The sequence below is a fragment of the Streptopelia decaocto genome (genome assembly GCF_964273445.1).
Source record: "Streptopelia decaocto genome assembly, chromosome: 10".
Lineage (NCBI taxonomy): Eukaryota > Metazoa > Chordata > Aves > Columbiformes > Columbidae > Streptopelia > Streptopelia decaocto.
Genome location: NC_138665.1, coordinates 14,210,944 through 14,232,356, shown reverse-complemented (window position 1 = coordinate 14,232,356; position 21,413 = coordinate 14,210,944). Strand labels below are relative to the sequence as shown.

The 21,413-nt window shown below is 45.0% G+C and overlaps 1 protein-coding gene across 1 annotated transcript in view; it reads left to right on the top strand.

The window, feature by feature from the left end:
• The window catches only part of HS6ST2 (heparan sulfate 6-O-sulfotransferase 2), a 130,991-nt gene that overhangs the window by 19,618 nt on the left and 89,960 nt on the right, over window positions 1-21,413 (top strand). The gene's annotated exons all lie outside the window — the stretch shown is intronic.

The following is a 21,413-nucleotide window of genomic DNA, read 5'->3' as shown; positions in this document are numbered from 1 at the left end:
CTTTTCCTGAAGAGTGGTGCCAAGTATTGATAAAGTTTATTATTGAAATTGGTTGTAACTGCAGGAATGTTTGAGGGCAAGGGATATTTTTACAGAATAAGAAATTGTTTGGGATTTTTTTCTGTGTTTCCTCCAGAGGAGTATCGCTTGTTGCAGCTGCCTCTAGGATTTTGGAATTGTGGGTGAAGGTACAGGTCTGTTTTTCCTTTGCTTTCCCAGCTGTCCCTACTTGTGCCAAACAGCTCTTGTGGCCTAAATGGAGTGAGCTCCTGGATGAAAGAAGGCAGCTAGAGGGAGACAGGAAGAAGTGAGGAATTATTTCATGGTGCAGTTGAAGGGAATGATTTTGCTGATTGGTGAGGTGGCAGGCGGCCACCTGCTCCTTCTCCCTTTCCAGTTGGCTTTAGCTTTGTTCTTGGTGGCTTTCTCCTAGAGCCCATCACAGTCATCAGAGAAGTGCATATGGAGAGGGAAGGTCTTTACCACAAACCACTTCACAGGAGGTTACTCCTTTGTCTCAGACCTTGCCTTTCTTGCACCAGGTTGCTAAAGCCACTCTTGCATCATCTGTCCTTATCCCGGAGCAAACGTTAATGGACCCAGCGGATCTGTACTGCTGACGCAGGCAGAGGGTTCTTGAAAGCAGGCAGTGACAATGCAGAGTTGGCATTTTCCACTAGGTCTGCTAATTAATTAAGGTCACATGTTCCAGCTATTAGTTTGGCCATTGCTTTTTGCCATCAGGCAGGCAGCGTGATGCCAGGGGAGGGGAAGGGCTGTGCTCCCCTATGCAGGCACCGCCGTGATGGTTGCAGGGTGCTCTCGCACCATGGGTAGGTCAGCCTGTTGGTGGAGCAGTATCATTTACTGCCCCAAGTAGGACATTTTGTTTATGTGGTAGTAAATGATGAGAAATTCTGCATGGTGGAGTGGTGGAGACTAACTGGAGAGTGAGGAGTTAGTAGCTAAACTTGCTGGGTGCTTGCCAGCAATGCTGAGAAGCAGACTTCGGTGTTTTTAAATAAGCAATCATTGCTCTGCTTTTTTTAACAAAAAAAATTATATTTATAATCAAGACTTATTGTCGAAACCTGGAGGACATTCCAGTGCAGAGTACGTCACCTCCACGATTGTCTAGACTGGTTACCCGTGTCCCTGTTAAGCAACCTCATTATTTATTTATAGTTATTTATTATAATAAATGTGATTGCCTGCAGTGAGATGCTAACTCCACTGAGTCATATTTCAGATCACACAGCTGTGTTGGTTGAATTTTTGAGAATAAATAAAAGGTTTGCAGCTGCACACAGAGCAGCCTCTTTGGCTGTTGGGTGGCTCCAGTAGGTGCTGCTCCTGGGAGAGGCGCAAGGGGAGGAGATGCTCAATTTTGGGGAGGAGGAGGAGGCGGCATCCTTGAAGCTCACACAATGCCTGACCTTGGGTGTTGTCCTTGCAGGATGCAGGAGCTCGTGGAGCCCGTTGGCATTGCTGACTTCAGCAGGGACAGGATAGTACCTCAGGTGCCACATTTAAACACTTTAAAAACAGTCTGTACACAACACTAGAGGTTTTATGGATGTGATGTATTATCACAGGGATCGTGTTCTCTGTTCTCCATTGGCTTTGGTAGAATTGCTGAAGATTGTCAGCGGCTATGATGAAAATTTGGTGTTTATTTTTCCCTGGAGTTTTGTTGTGTGGAAGGAGCTTGCGGGCATCCTGACAGCTCTGGTTTACTGGGAAAAAGCAGAAACTGAGAGTTATCCAACTTCCCAGAGAGGGACTTATTTTTGAGCAGTTACCCAAAATCTGCGTTCCTCTCAGCTGTTTGGCTGAGGAGGGGAGGTTGACAGTAAAGCTGGAGATCTCTCTGTGCCCTTTCTTCAGCACAGAAGAGAACTGACCAGGGAAAACAGTTTAATTGCTCACTCTTTCTAAATAGCATTCAACCTAGAAAGGGTCCTTGCTTTGTCTTCCCTTGGAGTCTCAGGTCTGTATTTTCTGGGACCATTCTTGCTGCTGTCCTGGTTGTTCAGCCTCTTTCAGAAGCTCTTCAAAGCTCCTCTGTGTTAATTCCACTAAATTTTGGGCATGTTCTACTTGCATGTGCCTGGCCTCTGGGTGTATCCTGATTGCTTCAGCTCCTTTGCTCTAGGGACAAATAAGCTCATTTATTTATACTGAATGATGTGTAGCCATCATACCCATCTGGTTGGTGGGGTGGGACCCAAGCCTTATGTGGAAGACAACCTTGTACACTGCCGGGGAACGGTGCAAAGCTCATCCAGTGGTATATTTTATATGTATTCTGAGTGGCGGGATTATGTATAGTAGATGTGTTTTGGTTAGGTTGATCTGATGGCAACAGATGGTCAAAACGGTTGAGCTTGGCTTGACGGATGTTTTCTTTCCTATAGAACTTAATTTTATTAAAGTGCGAAAGAACATTAAGTTTGGCATTTTATGAAATTACTTGAGGGAGCTGAAGTTATTTGTTCCCATTTGATAAAATACACAAAGGCCAGAAGGAATGAATGATTCACTTCTCGACTGTCAGCTGTGGTGGAAAAATGAGGTGAAGCTGGATTCGTGATTTGAAAATCTGTTCATCAGCACTGGAACTTGTCAAAACATAATTTCATCTTGTTAATTTTAGTGAGTTATTGACTCAAAAGTAAATCATAAAGATTTGTACAAGGAGAGGAAAACGGTGTTTTACAGTGAGTAGGTTTTTTTTAAGCTTGATTTTTTTCTTCAAGGGAGATTTCATAAAACTTCATGCTGTTATAAAGTTAACATGCTCTTGCTCCAGTAATGCCTGTGCAAATTGCAGAATTTGAGGTTTAATCATGCACCATCAAATTCCGTTTTCAAATTTAGAGTTAAAACAGGCTTTCAGGCTTAAGTTAGCCTGCTCACTTTCATTTCAGTGCACATAAAGTGGCAGATAATTATTGTACGTGCTGTATTTCTCTCATTAACATTAGTAGGTTAGTATTACAGCTTCTGACAGACCACAAATAATTAATGGGTACTTCAAGTATGACTTGAAAGAAAAAAGAAAAGAATTGTACACAGTGAAATAATGAGTGTCTTGCAGCAGAGACTAAGTAAATGACTTAAGTCCAGATCAGCTGAAAGTTAAACATAAAACCTGTTCAAGCTTGTTAGCTAATCTCATCCATAAAACTAACTGCCTATTCTTCATGGATGTTAACCCAGTTATACTAATGTTTTAAGGTAAAAAAAACCTACAAAAGTGGAAAAGTTACATTTTAAAAGGGAATTATAAATGAGCCTTTCTGCTGTAATTAAGCAGACTGTTGATGAAGCAGACCTGTGGGCCTATTCAGACACTGCTATTCACGATGTGCAATGGGTTGTGTTCAGTCACCGCTGTTGAATGTGGCTGACCAGCCACGTCCCAAGAAAGCTGCTGGGATGGGGACTTCAAAATTTGTGTGCCAGTGTGTGTCTGCAGCAAATGGACTTCTAAAAAGGAAAAGAAATAGTGTGGCTGTAGGAAAGATGTATGTGGAGGGAAGGAGAGCTTACAAGGCTTCTTGTGTCGTCATTAACTTAGACGAGTTTGTATCTAGTAATAATAGGCAAGTAATGCAGTGGTTTAGGTCTGCAAATTACTCTGGGGTGCCTGGATAAAAAAAGACTCCATGGCTATGAATTGCTCAGAAGTAGTGTTGCTGGAGCACTAGTGAAATAGCAAAGCTTGACTAGTTTGGGCTGTTCTTGGGCAGCACAGGGTGTGCTGTGACCTTCCTTCCTTCCACCGTCTCCAGAATCAGTCTGCAGTGGAAAATGCAGACAGGCCCGGTTTTGTAAAAAGTAGTGGGTTGTGTAAAAGATAGTGGTTATCTTCAAAACTGGCTTGTCTGGCAGGGTTCCTCCACAATGCATGTGTATTTTTTTGTTGTACTGTTAGAAAGCAGTGTAAGCCTTGGGATGCAGCTGTTCCTCCAGTGGATTTTGGAAGAGTATCCTGTGGAGGTGCTCCGAGGTGTGCGATGGTCCCAACTCCAAAGAGATGTCTGTTATTGCAGGAGAGCCAAGGCCAACCATGTCTGTTGGCACCATCAGCGGAGACCTGAAGGAGCTGGAGGCGGCTGAAGGTTCTTTCAGACACCTCAAAGCACTCTTAAAGTATGAGGAGGGGAGCTGCTTTCCAGATGTTTTCCTTTAACTTTATGGAGGGGCTTGCTATGTGAAAAAGCCCAGAGATTGGTTGGTTTGCTTGGCTCATGGATGATGTGAGCAGCTTAGAGGTGGGAATCAGCTCTTCCAGACAGGCTTGGGAGGTGATGGTCAAGAATGGGTGGGAAAGACCCTGGTTCTGAAGCCAAACAACTGGTTCAGTAGAAAGGTATGGAGGATTATATGGATGGATGTGCAGTTGAAGTCTCTAGCTAGGATAAGGGCCTCTCTCCTCAGCTTTCTGAGTGAGGATCAGCAGGGCAAGATGCCTTTGTCGAGGTTGGGGAACGTGCTGTAATTGAGTCATGAGATGAGCGGTCCCTGGGTGGGAGCTGCTGCGTGTGGCTGGGTAGGAAAAGCTGTTCTTTAAATCTCACGCAGAAGGAATCAGCAAACCTTAGATGCAGCCTGGCTGTGAGGATCTCAAGTGGTTTGTTAAAAGCATGTTCGATGAGCGTAGAGATGAAGGGAAGACAGGGAGAAAGCTGAAGAGACAAACGCGTCTGAGCGTGGGAGAGAAGAGCCCGTGCCAGGGTGAGGAGCAGGAGGGGCCAGAGGAGGGCTGGGGGTCCTGAGGACATCGCGTTGGGTGCGTGGCTGCTCCCCAGTACTGCGCATTTCTGATGATGGGCCTGGAGAAATAATGTGCTGCCTAAAGCCATAAAAATAGAATGCTTCTTTGCATTGAGGAAGCAGCGTGGTAGTATGAAAAGCTGGAAGAAAGGCAGACATTAAACAATGAGGATAATTTGACCCATTGTTGGTATTCTGCTTGTCCCTTCCCCCCAGTTTGCTGAATTTTAGTAGGGCCTTAATCAGTGAGGAAGAAGATATTGTGATCAATTTGCTCTGCGGTTATTTTGGAGCTAATTTCTGGTGGCTGTGGCTGCAGCTGGGCTGGGCAGGCGTTGGAGCAGGAGTCTTTCACACGGAGATGCTCCTTGGAAAACCAAATCAGCCTCCCCAGTTGGAACCAGCTCTTCTCCCCCCGTCCCGCTTTCAATCTCCAATTAAACTTTGCTCATTTTAAAGAGGAGACGGCTTCTAGAAGAACTTGGTGGTGTGTTAGTGAAACCACTTGCTGTTGGGTGTTTCTGCTGTTTCCTTTACTAGTGCTGTTGAGACTGATCTCTGGTTTCCAATCTCAAATTCTGCATAGGAGTTGGAGGAGCAGGGGGCATTGTTCACTGCTTTCCTGTCTACCCTGTAACATATCCATGAAATCAGTACTTGGCAGGATCTTCAATATGTATAATCTATATTCTTGAGTTGGAGGCGAAGAGCAGTAATTTGTGGGGATGTATTTCTCCCTTCTTCTGCTTTTTTTTTGCTGGTGTTAGGATCAATATTGAATAAGTGCTGTTTTGCAAAAAAATTGATATTCAGGTGGCCAGAAACAGTAAACAACAGACGGCAGTGGAAACAGTCCTAACATGGCCAGGCGAAGGAAGGTGATCATTCATCATACTCCCAGTTCGTTAGAAAGATAATGTTTGAGGAAATTAAAGCACGGTGCAGAACTGCTCAGGGGCTCTTTCTCTGGTCCTTGCATATGCTCATGCTTTATTTGCAATTATTCTGCTGTTTGGTATGTTTGACTGCTAGCAAGCACATGAAAATCTCATATCAGGCTCAAACTGTGCCTCTCTTATTTATAAGCAGCTTTTCTTTTGCGTTACACTGATAGAGCATGATACAGAGACATCTTGCAATAGACTGTTTCAGTATAAGGTGCCAAAAAATGAAGAGGAAACATTTTATGTGATTAAACAACTGAGACGTTCTGACAGATGTTTGCCTGACAGAGTTTGCAGGAAAAGCAGCTCTGCTCAGATCTAGTTAGATCTCATGCATGTGTCTGTGCCCCAAATTCGGGGGGGTGTGTTGTTAATAGCTGGGCTGTCTCTTGCAGACTTGTGGGACCTCTTTCCACCTCTGTGGGCTTTGTGATCTGCTTTGTGCAGCATCTCTGAGCGTGTTGGGCATGGACTCGTTCTTTGTGCTGGCTGAGCTGCAAAATCCTTCCCCATCCCCGTCCCAACAGCTTTCTCTCCTCTCTGGTCGGCTCCTTCTAGACACTCCTTTTCTTAGCACCTTTGCTTTGTTTTTCTGGCTTATGGCTCTGTATATCTTCCTCGTACTTCAGGAAGTTGTTACTGGTTTCAGTGAAGGCTTTTAATGTAGATCTTGCCAAAATAAAATCACAGCAAAGCTATTGGTTTTGACCTCTCGGCCCTGGCTGAATGTCCTTCTGCTTTAATTCCCAACCAGATGTTTCTGTGCTTTAAGGGCAGTTTTATGTTGGGGTTTGACAATTTTTGAGTATTAAAATGGCCTTGATTTGGAGTTCGAATTGAAGATAATACAGCTATGGCTTTTGAAAAGTTGCAGTTGATTATTTCTTACGTAGGTGGCAGGAAGACCCTAAATATTTTGAAGTTGTATTTGGAGAAGAGATAAAAATGAATTAAGACCTGTCCAAGCGAGTCTGTTTTGTGTGTGTGTGTTTATTTTTTCTCTTCTTTCTCAGACTAGTAGAGCAGGATGGACCTTTTCTGTGATGCATAATCAAGCTGGCAACTTGTTTTTAGTCAGGCCGCTAAGGTGTAATCCCCTTCAGGGATTATGGTGCGTTTTGCATGTTGCCTCCAAGTGCCTATCTGAGAATTCAATGGATGCTTTAACCCTGCTGCTATGTATAGCACTTTGGAAAGTATTCATTCATAAAAATGGATTTTAACAGCAGCTTTGCAAAGACCTGAAGGAAAGCAAGTGTGGGGGCAAACAAGGAACGTCATTGATTGCCCAGGAAGACATCGCGATTCTGGCAACAGCAGTAATGAAAAGGGACACCTGCCTCGTGTGCCAGGAGTACTATAACTCATTTGGGGTTGGGTTCACCCCAAAAAGGAAGAGGAGAATGAATTCATACCAGAACAACTGTGGGCTAGTGAAGATGCAATGCTCCTAGAACCAGCTCAGGCAGTTTTCACTTACGTTCGCCCCCTTATATTCTGTGGATTTGGAAACAGAGTGGATTTGCAATAAAAATACCCAAGAATTGCATCCTACAGTTGAGTCAGATAATATGTGTTTCTCCTTCCCCCAGCCTGTGCAGCATCTCCTGGGGAGTCCGATTAGTATCAGTTCCCCATAGACTCCCACTGCATCCTTCTGTTAAGCCATCTCCCCAGCTTATTGCGTGCCCTGCCATGAGTCAGTGCACCAATAAAAGAAGGAAAAATAAAGGGTGTATCTGTCATCCTTCAGTCTGCCAGCTCCCTGAACGTGGTTTTTACTCCAGAAGCACTAAGGTGAAGTCTTATGCCAGCAGTATGTGCCAGGGATGCTCCTGTCCGGGAGGCACAGCTGTTCTCTCCTGGCCCTGTTAAATTGCCAACTGCATTGATACAGCAAAGTTAAATCCATGTGATACTGTCTGCACATCTGCCAGGTCAGACTAAAGACCCGTCCTGCCCTGACAGCAGATGCTTGGGGACACGTATAAAAAATAATCCTGATCTTTTCCTTTTTACACTTAATAGAAGTCAGCAACCCAGTGTAAGCTGTGAAGCATTGCTAAAGTGCTTTTTTATGTGTGTTTAATGGCAAGAATTGTCTGATTTTCACCAGTGGGACTCAAGATATTTTAGTGATGAATGGCAAGATCACAAGTTTGTGTTTGCTTTCCTAGGCCAACTCTCTGCTTGTATACAGCTGCTTGTGTTGGAGTAAACCAATGGTGGTTTGCCATTAAGTCTTAATTAGGTAACAAGTAGTGATGTGTTATCCCTATTTAGTCTCCTTTGCATGGGGTGGAAGTTAGTGTGAGGACTCTAGTTTGTTGGTATGTGATTAAGAGGATGTGGCTCTGCAAAGGATTGAGGATCTGGGAAGGTGGGATAACGAGTGCCATAACATCACTTATGCTGTAAACATTTATATAAAAGAAAACTCCCACTTTATCCTGCTATGCTTATGTTAAAGGAAGAACATTTTTTCCTTTTGACTCGGTTGTGGGAGAAGGCTAAATTATTGCTTCATCCTACAAAGGCAGGGTGGAGAGATAACATAAAGGCTAAATAAGTGTGAAAGATTTAAGCATTTCTAATTTATGGTGCAGCGCTCATGGGGGAATATGCTCATGAAGACCTGAAGCATCTTTTCCTATTGAATGAACGAATTAATGATGGCAAATTCTGCCGTGTTAGGGATGTGTGTGAGGTCAGTCCTCGTACTTGGCCATAGGAGATAGTTCAGCTGGAAAAAGCCACCGTTTCCTTGCGGCTGCTTTGGATTCGGCTTTTACAGTTGAGAGAACAGGCTCTTTTTCTGGGATAGTTTTGGAAAATATTTAATTAAGCGGCTCTAATGAGGGGCCATTATAACTGCAAACAGAATTATTGTTATCATCATTTCAGCTGTTAACATTTTAGGGGCAGTTGTTCACAAACTGTTCAGTAATTAGGGCCCAATTCACTGTGGAAAAATTGTATCTGGGCTGCAGCTGCAACAAGTGTAAAGTGGAAAGGGGCATTTGAAAAGAAGTCATCCTTCGCAGGGTGTGCAGTGGACACGTGGAACCATCACTTGTGTATAATGTAGTCTGTCTTCAGTGCAGGGTACAAAGGTTTAGATCCTAAAAGTGGCATGAGTTGCTTTGGCATACGCGTGATAGGCTTGTTTACTGTCAGGAATACCGTGAGATTCTTTCATGGTCCTTTTTAAGGTGAGCAGAGGCAGAGGTTTAGGATAAAACTCAGGAAACTTGTACTTCTGGCACAGCTGTTCTAATGATCTACGGCAATTCTGCAAACATAGTGGTATCATTATATTAATGGCCGGGTGAGTCTTTTAACCTCCTGGGAAATTAAAGAGTACAAGGAGGGGAAAAGCGCAAATTACCTTTCTGTTCTTGGTAAGAAGCAGCACCTTACACAGCTTGATGCAAATTGTTTCTAGTTAAGGAATGTCTTAAAATGCAACTCTGCAGGGTTGCTCAGCTGTTGCTATAGTTAGAGCTGCAACTATAGATAGCATTAAATTTATTTAAGTGCTAATAAAGTGAAGTTTGACGTTTCCCCCAAGACTTTTTTTAGAGCAAGTCTATCTTTATTGTTTAGCAGCTTTGCGCACCTCATGTTCAAACACTGCTGAGGCTGGGCAAATTTCCGCAGGCTCTGTTGGTGTGGCTGAGCAAGCGCTTTGCTTTCTGAGCCGGGTTTGGGATAGTCCTGCAGAAGCTGCGATGGCTGCACCAGCCTTCCTGCTGCTCCTGGTGGGCTGGCAGAGTGTGGCTGGAGCCGTGGGGCTCTGCTGCCTTGGAGAACCATCCCTGGTATTAAAATAACTCGGTATAAATCTCATGCTGAGAAACGCCCGTTCCTGTGGTTTTGCTTTCTGGATTAGAGCACGGAATGCAACTCTCGGTTGGTAGATCCTCTTCCTAAATGGGGAGCTGGTGAATGTACATTGCTGGGCATGCAAAGGACGGGGTGACAGCCCAGAAGGAGCTTTGCAAAATGTTTGCTGCCATGTCTAAACCTTGAGACTCTCTGTGAACTTTCCTCATGTTTTCTCCCATTCAACTTGAATAAGTGTCTTGTCTCCTGAGAATGGGTGTATAACTTCTCTTATGTCTGGGCAAGGTATTTTCTGGTCAACAGTGGTCTGATCTTGGCTGAGGACATGCTAAGAAGTCACTAGTGGTCTCAGAAGAGGTGCTGCCAAATGGCCGTGGTGGTGGTGGTGGGATCACAGGGTTCCTGTCCAGTGACTCGGTGAGAACGCGTGACCTGTCATTACAGGGCCATCCTGCGGAAAGCTGGCCTAGGGGATAGGGTCAGGGACCCTAGATGGGTTTCTGGCTTGAGAACTGGCTTCCCGTAAGACCGTGCTGTCCCGAAGAGCTGCTTTCCCCTTTTGCAGGCAGGAACCACAGATAAAATGGGAATCCAGTTTGACACCGTGTTGCAGCTGTGGGAGAGCCAAGTGGTGAAGTGCAGTTTTCATCTGAGAAATGGTGTTTTTCCAAGAGAAGGGGAAGACGTCTCATGCCATGAACAGTAGCTTGCGCTGTGCCTTGGGCTACTGCAGAGAGAGAATTAATGATGCCTTCAGAGACCTGCTGGCCAAGGAATGTGGTAGCCCTGGGACATGCCCTGGGGTACAGAGGAGCTGATACTGCTCTGCGTCCTTGCAGGCTCATTCCTGGAGCTGAGGAAGAAGCTGATCTGTCAGTGAGCTGAAAAGCCTGCTTCAGTTAGCGTTTCCAGTCCAGGTAATAGCCATCGATACCCTGGAGCTGAAATCTTGTTGTTTTGGCTGCGGGATGGAGTCGGGTCAGGCTGAGCAGCATCCCAGTGAGCACTGCTGCTCCTCATCTCATGGGCAAACTGTTGCTCCTTGGGGTCCCGGGAACAAAAGGTGGTTTGAAGGCACTTTTGAGAGGGTTTGACCCTCAGCTCCTCAACAAAACAGCTGTGACTCTTCGTAAATCATGTACACGCTCTCTGCCTCGGTTTCTCCCTCTTCTCCATAGAAAGATCTCCATCTTTTTGTGTTCTCTGTGTAAGGTACAAGCAGATGCGCAGCACCTCGGAATGGGGAACTAAGTAAAGCCCTTGCAGATGTCCTAGGTCCTTTGCGGGTTTTTAGCAAGTCAGGCATAACAGTCCATATGAGGGCTCCTCTGCTGCTCTGTTGCAAGGAATAAACCGAGATTTCGAGCACTGGAGAAGCTGATGCTCATTTCTGCTCCCATCCTAAGCAGTCTGCTAGCAAAGGAATTTATGATAATGAAAATATTTTTTGTGCAAAGTGCAGTAACGTAGAGCAATAAAACCCCATAATTGCAGCAGGTATATTCCACGTTAAACCAAACTATCAATTATAGTTCGCATAGAGGTTTGCTAGACTAAAAAGGTGGTGCTTTCATGTGAAAAAATATTCATTATCTTCTTTCAAACACACCCTAATTGCCAACATCAAAGTTAATAATTAAGCAATACATCTTGCAAAACTGTGTTGGCTCATCCAGTGTGTGTGGAGTGCGGTGGGAAGGGAACGGGAGGGCGTATGGGCCTTCTGGATCCTTGCAAGGGAGAGCTGTTAAGGTGAATCCATTCCTCTCTATAAAGGCTTTACTCAAAGGAGCTCATTTTAAGAGAAATGTCACATTTTAGGGTGCAGTATTCTTGCTTTGGCAGCAAAGCTGTGACAGAAACAGCGACTAAATGCTTCGGTTCCGCTCACGACAAACGCAGCGGCTCAGGGGCCGCAGGGCTGTGCGGTGGGTGTCCCGTCCCAGGTGGTCCAAGTGCCCCAAAATGCAATTTGGAAACACTCATAACGAGTAGTTGGAGCAAGAAAAGATAAGGAAGGAATTTGAGTTTTGTTCTGCTTGTCTGTGCCCGGTTCTACCCATGCTACTGCTTTTCAGTTGCTTCCGGTGCTATGTTTTTAAAGCAATTGTGCCTTTCATAACAGAGGTGTTCTTCTTGAGCTCTTTATTCCTACATACTTTTCCTTTAAAGGCATTTTGTATGTCCATGCTAGCACAAGTCTCTTGCTTTGGATAAAATTCAGTTTTAAGGCTGCAGGTTTAGATCTGGAAATTTAATTTCTTTAGCTTCTGGTAACTCAGTTCTTGCTCAAAAATGGCTTTTCTGTATAATGTGGTTGGTCAGCATCAGATCTGATTCGTGCAAGGAGAATCTCAGATCAGCTTTGCTGTATATCAGATGCTCCTTGTTTTCTTTCTATTTTGCTTTCATCTCCTCTGTTGTATCACTCAGGAACTCCCCACGGTTAATGGTGAAAAGCTGTTGTAGAGAATGTTTGTCATGGTTACAGGTCAGAATTCAGGGTACAGCTGGATCCGTGGGTACCCAGCTCACATTGTGCCAACAGACCTTCCCCGCCAGGTGCCTCGACCCACCTTCCCTGGGCAGAAACTCTCCTCACTCTTTCATAAGGTCGTTAAAGTCCTTTTGTGCTCGACCCTAATTTTGTTACAAGTGTGAACTTGTCATGATAACGGTGAGTATTTTTTTTTTCCTCTGTATGATTTTAGAGAATATTATTTCCTGTGTGCCACTAGCTCTGGCGGAAATTATACCTCTAAAGTATCTGTCTCATCAATTTGCAAAGACATCTTTATTGCCCTTGGTGGATCATAAAGGCTGCTTTCCAAGAGGGATGTTTACTGTAAAAGCTAATGAAGACATCATTGCTTTCCGTGGCATCTCGTAGCTTGTTCTCTAGAAAGAGTAATTGACTCCTTGTTATGGCTGTATTTTAACTTCTGCTAGGTGTGTGTTTTTATAAATTCTTTTATCAGGTTGTTAATGGTGGAGTTGAGGGATCACACAAAGATTGCTAAACTGGCAGGCTTTGCTTGCAGCAGGCAGGGAGGATTCTTTGAATAAGAAAATGCTATTGTGTGCTTCACTTAAAATTAGACATTTAATAATTAAACATTTTTTTTAAGATTTTTCTATCCCTCATTCATAGGAAGAGTGTTCCCAATTACACTTTTATGACTATAGATTTTCCATTTCACGTTCTCAAGAGCATGGAAGCATGATTAATGTAAAAGATTGTCAAACAGCATTAATCACTGTTGATTTCTTATTGATTCCTGCCCTCCCGGTTTCCCAGAGAGCCGGTGTGCTTGCACTGGCCGCTCAACTTCTGTGCAGTGAATAAAATCCCACACCTTTGCTGGTGCCCTCTTACCCTGCGGTTCAAAGGAGTTCGGTGAAGAGCCAGGGAGCTGCTCATCTGGGATTATCGGGAAGCTTTAGTCACAGCGGAGAGAAATAATGGGAGGAGAAGATAAGCATATTTTATTTGATTCCGTTGCTCCGCTGTTACGTGTGCTTAACTACACACGCAAGACAAGTGGTTTTACATCTAATGTATATTTTCAGCCAGGGTGGCCTTTGTGAGACATAAATGACATAAGGTGAACAAACTGCTTATTAAGGTAAGACAATGAAGGCCCAATTTTAAAAGGTTAAGATGTACTAGAAAGTATCAGTGCATCCTCTAAGTCATTAATGCTACACAGAATGCACAGTGTGTGGTATTTTGAAAGGCCACTGTAACCTTTTCAAGCATGAAGCATGCTAAAAGGAATCCATTTCCGTACTGCCTTGAAAAGGGAAATCAGTCTCAAAAAGCCTCCGTTTTTATTTGTTTAAAAAGAAACCTTTCCTTGGAGTGTAAAAAGAGAGGGAGGATCCTTAGCACAAAGTGAGCAGTGAGCTGTTTGTTGCAAGGGAGCAACCCTGAAGTCCATAAGCGATATGAAATGTAAAATATTGATTTTTTTTTTTTTTAAGAGAAAAATATTCTCACTGTTCTATTTTCTTCCCCCACATCCTCAGCTGAATATTAAGCTTTGCACGAGCTTGGCTTTGTTTCTGTCCGAAGCGGTGAAACACGGCAGTGCCCCACGTTCCTGTGTGGGATCTCCGTGTATCCGCGTGCGGCGTTTGCGGTGGGGAGAGGAGGAGGAGGAAGGGGCAGCTTCGTCCTGCCGGTGTGCGAGTGATGTCCTGGGCGCAGGATCTGAAGTATTGAAATGGCCGTTACAGATGAATGCGTTTGGAAGTCTTGTGTTTGGTGTGGATGAAAAAAAACAAACATCCAACTGGCGAGTTTTCAGGCAAACAAGCTACAAAGACCTGGAAAAGGGTTTATATGTTCCTGAAAGCTTGTCTGGTATTTTGAGGTAGATTGTTTGTTCTTATCTAAAGGATGACAGCTCCCCACAGAGCAAGCTTTGCTGTGCTGTGCTGTCACACAGCAGCACCGCCGCTCCCACTCGACGGGTCTCTCTGCTTCAAAACCTATCATTTCTCATTACCTGCCAGTGCCTGAGAGCAGGAGCAGCCGTTCCCTCCTGCCCCGCGGGTTCTGCAGCTGTGTGCCCGTCCAGGAGGGGTTTTGGGGGCAGCAGTGGTACCGGAACAGACGGCAGGTGACTGACCTGCTGCCCCACTTCAGATCTGTTGAGTAGGGTTGGACAAGACCACGCTTTCAAAGTGCTGTGGAAATCCAGTCGTGCCTCCTCTTGTTTGTGTGGTGCAACTTTAGGACTATTATTTTTCGGTATTGTTCTCCTGCCTGCTTTGAGTTTGCAATTGCATTTTACAGAGAAGGTTGTGAAGATTTAACAAGCCTCTTCCGACTTGAGGAAGCCCCCAAGATGCCTTTTGCTTAAGTCAACTTGACTGTTAGATGGCAACGCTGAGGTGAAGCAGCTGGGTTTTGCAGCAGGCATCTTGGTTTTGTTGCTGAGAAGGTCTTCGTGAAACAAATTAACCAGATGCGAGTTTTGAATTAAGCCCACTGGGAACTAGGAAGATAACAGACCATCTTGCCATAAGTTAAGTATGAAAGAACAATGTAAGTGCTACTTGTAGTCTGTCTTTGGCATCTGTTGGTTTAATGGCCTCTTCAAATACACACTACAACTTCAACTTCACTTAGCTGTAGCTAAGCTCCTGATTGCAAGATGCTTTTTCCTCCTGACTATTCAGCCTTAGACTCTTGCAGTGTCAGTGGAATAAGGAGCATAAAGAGCAGGGTTTTACCGTCAGTGCTGCTTTTCTGGTGAGTCCTGAAAGCTGCTCCAGAAAAGCTGAGGTTTTGCGTGTGGAGGGAAGAGATGAATTAAAATATTCTATCCACTCCTGAACACAGAGGAAGAGAGTCCTTATGATCTCATTCAGTGGGTGTCTAGGGCCCGAGTGAACGGTGTGCAGCGTGCTGGGGTTTTCAGTACGTGTGGCATGGGGGTGGGCTCCTGTGCTTTTCTGAAGAGGGTGGGGGAGATTTTGGTTCATCTGGGGTTTCTTCAAGTTTGGGAGTTGATTTGCAAGCGAGGCTGTGCAGACTGGCAACCAGGCAGTTGTCACCCACGTCTCCTTTCAGATGTTACAGCTATACTGCCCACCTCCAGTTCTCATTTTCCTGAAAACCAATGGCAATTGCGGTGGCCTGTTTGGGGCTCCTATGGGACTGTTCCCAGAGTGACACATTCAATGGTCAGATCACAAAAGGGGAGTCTAAAACATGTGAGTAAGGGACAAAGCAAGGATCTTGGCAGCTCACCAGCCTCGCTATCTTTCTTGGCTGAGGCTTGCGAGCATCAAGTTGCACTCCTCTGTGGAGGAACAGTGGTTTAATGTTTGATAGTGATCCGATCAAGAGGAGGGCAGAGCACCAGGCATCCGACAGGTTGTCAAACCTGTCACTTCCCAGCCTTTTCTTCCCCTTGACAAGGTTAGCCACTGACTGACAAGGGTACACTTTGCCAGGATGGCAGCAAAGCCTTTAGAAGGAGTAAAAATGCTTTCAAAAATGAGTTCCGCTGCTTTCCACGTATCGTAACATCTCTGAGCAAAGCTGCATTCTCAGATGTGCCTTTGTAATGACTTTGAGTCTTTTCTTTCTCCACTTCCCCGTTACTGGAAAAACAAACACACGCAGCGTCTTCTCCACTTGCTGCAGTTGCTCGTTGGGCAAGATGTGGATGGACTGTGAGCAAAATTGTGAGGCCACGAGCAGCCCTTACGGTGGCTCCTGGTGTGGGATGGACACCTGCAGTCTGAGGTATGGGTGCACCCAGATGTGCAAATATGCCTTTGGTGACATTGGTGTTACAGATAAGGACAATTTTAGGAGGGATGAATTTCGTGTCTGAACTGTAGAGGTTTCTCTCTTGATCCCAACCTCCCCTACCCACCCTTGGCTTTCTCCTTTCTTTTTTTTTTAAACAGGATATTGAAGGGCTGAAAGTGCCCAAGTCTGTCCATCTATTCATCACACACAGTGTTGGCTGCTGTGTTGGTAAAAACAGTTTTAGCTAAATATTTTTTTAATGTACGTTCATTACCCCTTCTCCCCCAGGCACCTGTGAATTTTTGCAAGGCACCTTGGCTGTAGGATTTTGTGATGCAGACTGGTGTACATTTGTGTTGCACACTTTCCCCTGCTGTGTGCGCATAAACATACATAAATGCATGTGCCCTCTGTTTACTGCAAAAGGAAATTGTCTCTTCCCAAACTGTGGCCAACCTCAGTCCCGTTAATATTAAGACTATAGATTTGCAAAACCTTGGTGGAATCTGCATTCACTGTGGGAGTGGAAGGATGTTTGTTAATTCTTTTCCCATGTCACGCTTTATACTACCTTCAGTCTGGCATAGTTCTTGCACTTTTGAATCAAAATCGTAAAGATGATCATCGTAAGGCATAAAAAATGTTAGCATGCTCTTACCTATTTTAATTTTGTTTGAATGATGCCATCTGTGTTTCTGAACATGGCGGGTAGTTGAAGAAGGAGAATGCACCAGTTGGGAACTGCAGAAACAAAACAATAGTATATTTCTTATGGCTGATGGATTGTTATTTTATCTTTTTACATGCTTGATCAAAAATCAGTGTTAGGGAGAAACAAGCAAAGAAAAATTGAATTATCTAATTAGCTTCACAAGTGAAGAACTTGAGAAGCAAATATGCTGGTTGAGTGAGAAGGCCGTGCACCCCTGTAGCTCCTTTGTGCAGAGTTTGTTCAACAGCCTTTCAGAGCTCCAACCTCTAATTGCAGTGCTGGTTTCCTCTAAATACCAAATTGCCAGATAATCATAGCCAGAAAGAAGTAGATATGTGTGCGCTTTTGCGAGATAGGTTAGTTGCACAAATTTCCCTTCAGGCAATAAGTTACGCTTGCGCCCTCGTTGTTGGAGGCCGCTCACCTGCCCCTCTGCTGTGGGAAATGCCGCTGGGATGTTACTTATCGCACGAGTGAGGATGCAGTTGCCCTGATTTCGGCTGTGAGACAGATCCCAGCCTTTGCAGACACACGTGTTCCCTCACCTGTGTGGGGCAAGGGCTTGGGGTCAGACCTGAGCTGCGAGGCTTTTAATGAAGTGGTTATTTTTCTGTTGAAGTATTATGACAACAGAGTGTATTACGTAGAAAGCTGCATATTTAGAGTACTCACTCTTATTTGCCATCAGATCTAGAAAGGTATAAACTGCCTTTTTTTTTTTGTCAGCTTTTTTATTAGAAAGGCAAGAAGCAGCTGCTTAGCTGAATGTTGGTGCGTGAGTTGGTTGGTTGGTATTCATCGTGTTGCTCTAGGCATCTGTTGACAGGTGGGGAGAGTTCTTGGTGAGCAAGCTCATGGCTTTACTGCTTACCTGAGTATAACTGCTGCTGGGCAGGCTCACAAATTAGCAGAAAACCACTTTTTTGTGTCCTGCAGAAATCTGTTAGTATGGGTGGATATGGACCGAGCCAAGCAGATAAGAAAGACATTAAATAAATGCTCTAGACATGAAATGAAGAGCCAAAACTGAGCTGTTGACACACTGAAGATGCATAGGAGCAAGTTGTTGAACGTGTAGTTATGCGCCAATAGCAATGGTGATATATGGCAGTTACTTCAATATATTTGATTTCCATGTCATGGTGGGAATTCAGTTTAACTTTGGAAGATGATACTCATTTGATGAAACTGGTTTTTGTGCCCAGCCAAGTGAACTAACCGGCTTTGGAGACTGAGAGGCTCTGGAAGGCATTTGCTGTGAAGTTGAGTAAATTCCTTGTGGATGTTGGAAGCACAAACATTTAAGTGAGGTTCATGGTGTCTCAGTAGTTCTCAACTAGAAGTTTCCCACATTCTTGATGACTGAATGATCTAAAAGACTTTAGTTAGAAAAAGAGAAAAGTTCATCTTTTGACACAATGCCATATCTCTACTATATGTCTTCAGAATGTATGAAGACAGTCTTTGACCTGCACAAATATCAGAGGTCTGTACAGTTGCTTTAAGGTCACTTGAACAACCCTGTAGAATAATATGCTGGCATTGCCTTTGACAGATAGCTTGGAGATTTGCTTACTGAAGCCAGTCTTCAGAGCCACTGTGTCTTGGTAGCAAAGACTGTAATAAAATTGTTCAGTTCAAAACAGACCGTTCTTCATTTTGACTCGTAATCAATAGCTGTCTGTGGCTGGTGTCACCTCAGACTCTGTCTCACAGGGACTTATTGTGTACAGTGAAGTCCTCTATGCTAATCTGTGTCTATAAATAAAGGTCCATCTCTGTGATGACTTTTCATCCTTGTTGGGCTGGTGGAGAGCTGGGGACTGGGAGGGAAGCACTTGTTGTTTAGGCGCTTGAGAGACTTTGATTAATTTGAATTCTAGATCTGTCTTTTCCTGAGAAGATACAGGAATGAATATGTTTTGCTGGACAAGTGATATATTTGCCGTGTTTTTGGCAAACGTCTGCATTCCTTGAGGCTGAATAAAACAACAGCCACAGTATTTCTGGCAAATGTGCATGAAAGACAAGTTGTGGCCAACTCATCCTGCACGTGGTGGAGCAACAGCATGTGTGGGACACGTCTCCGTGACCAGGGGACCGTAAGTTGGTTGAGCCCAGCACCCATCGTCCCTTGGTGGGTGCACAGGGACAGGTTTGGGAGCAGGACAAGCCTGTGGCAGTGCTTCTCCAACCCCTCTGCTTGACGGGACCATGTGTCACAGTGTCACCCCACTGCCTTCCAGTGAGGGGCTGGTCAGTGTTGAGGGTTTATTTAGGGATATGGCGAAGTAACGCAGGAGTCTGGCTGGTTCCCTATGTCCCAGTTTAGCAGCGGAGATGCTGGGAGGGACCTGTGGGCAGAGCAACCTGGTTGAAACGTGAAGCTCATGTGGTATCTGCTGACTTACAACTTTGGCTCTGCTGGAGTGGTGGGGTTTTAGTTGTTTTTTCTTGAATGTGCCTGCGAAGGCATCTTTATATGGGTGTCTGAGGGAGAGGCTGGTGTGTGGTGGGAGGATATTGAGTTACTTTGAGCTGCTGTAAGATTCAGTGTCTGTTGAGCAGGCAAGTCTCTATTTATACACATGGCTGATGGTGGGCGTGCGAAAGCTCTTGGGCTCCTGCGCGAGGTATTGTCTCTGGTGATGTGAAACGGCCAGATGGATGCTGGGGAGGTCAGAAATGCTCTGCGTTCCCAAACTGGGCCTGTACATATCTGATACATTTGCTATCCTTTTACTAACTGTTACCGCAGCACGTGCAGGATGCGACCTGGATGCAGCAGAGATCCAGCCTTTAATGCTGTGGTACCCATCGGAGAGGCACGGCTGTGCTGAGCACTGGGAATGGGGAGGCCCCGCCGTGGCGTCGGGTTATTTTGGGGCTCAGCCCAGCCAGGGGCAGCACCACGTGCCGGGGGGAAGCAGGGTGGCTGAGCTCCAGAAGTGCTGGGGGAACATGTTGGTGGCTGCTACTGGGTGATGATGAGTATGAAACAGGAGCCAGAGAACATGGACCTAACTCAGCGTCAGCCCACGCTGTTTCAGACTGTGGCTTAATTTATCTCCATCAGCTGAAGCTGCCTTTGCTCCATCATTTTCCTTGTCGTGGCTGTGTGGCAAACCAGGCTGGGGAGTCAATGTGGGGTAAAAATAACTGAGCTGAAAAGTAACCAAGCTGAAAGAGAGAGCGTGGCTGTGGCACGCCATACCTCCAATAGGAACGCCTGCCAAAATGTGCCCGCAGGGGCGAGTCAAGAACATTGCACACGCTGGGTCTTGGATGACATGATGAAACCAACCAAAAGCAGTTTTTCGGGTTTTACGCTGTTTTTTGCTGTTGTTGGAATGCCTCTTCTTTATATGAAGTGTCTTAATGCTGCGAGGGAGGCTTAAGACTGGTGTTCTGAAGTGTCGTGGCTCTGCATGGTGCTCTGCATGGTTATCTTAGTGTGGAGTGATGCTCCAAAATATTCAGCTTTGGGATCTTTCTCCCTTTGGTTATCAGCTTCCACGCTTAAATTGCATAGCTGGCAGTAAATGCTGCCAAAATGTCATGTAGATGAAGCAGCTTCATAAGAGCTTTAGTGCCACAACCTTTCCCAACCCCTGCAATTACATTTTAATTCAATATTTCATTGGAGTTTTCAAATAATTTTAAATTAATAGGGACCAGATTGTAGGAGGAAGAGTTGGCATAATTCTCTGTTTGCTTACAGAGTCTTCTACGCTGCATCTATCCAGTCGACACACACAGCTGGGAAACTGGGTTTTCTCCGAGGACAGTCGAACGATTCCTGTTACCAGGGAGAAACCAGAGCCCACCCAGAGCTTAAATGCTGAACAGGTCCCAGGAAGGGAGCTGCCAGGACGGGGTGTTACAGCTGGGGCAGGGCAGGAAGGCAGAGAAAAAAGCACTATTTCAATTCACTCTTTAGTTTTGGATTTCTATAAAGCAGCGGTAAAGCAGTTGCATAGAAGGTCCTCTGCCACAGTGACCGGCTCCGAGCTTTTGTGTTGATGGGTTGTGAGCAGACCCGCAGCAGTCTTGGGGGGGTGCTGCTTCATTTTGGGTGCTTTGTTCTGTGTTCGGAGAAATTCTTGCAAGCGCATCGCCAGGGAGCTGTGGACACCTTCCCCTTGCCCACCACGCTGGCAGTTTTGGCCCAGCTCTGGCTGGCCAGGGTGCTTTGAACTAAGCCATCTCCTTGCCACGGGGGCTGAATTATCCTCCCTGGTGACAGGGCTGAGGGATTTGCTGGCAGGGGCTGCCTGGGAGCTGTGCGTGGCCTGAGACTGGTTTGCCAGCTTCCCAGGCAATCCTTCAGCAATGGACATAAAAAAGGATGGCGAAAATCCCGCCGATTCCTCCAGACTCAGGATATCACCCTTTTTACTTAAAAACAATTAGGTGAAGCAAGCACAGCAACAATGGGATAGTGATGGGCACACTTGCATCAGACCTCTTAAATGTGTTAGGTTTAATTGATTTAAACCACTGGGTTTAGTCACGATTTAGATCGGCAAGCAACAGCCTTCATTTAAATAATTGACTTGAATCTCCCTTTTTGCATTTATATTTATTGAATGATTCTCGTTGGCTGGTAGCCATAAAATATACTGAGGAAGAGTGGCTGTGTTGTGTTGGATTTGATATTCCTTCTTTCTCAGCCAGGAAAAAAATCCAGAGTCCATGCATACGTATTTAATAGGTTGTATAGATTTATCTGTGTGTGTGTGTGTGTGTGTGTGTGTGTGTGTGTGTGTGTGTGTGTGTGTGTGTGTTAGGATTTGTAGCATTCTTGATATATTAATTAGTGTTGTTTTGCTTGTGATTTTGTCTCAGACTCTCTTTG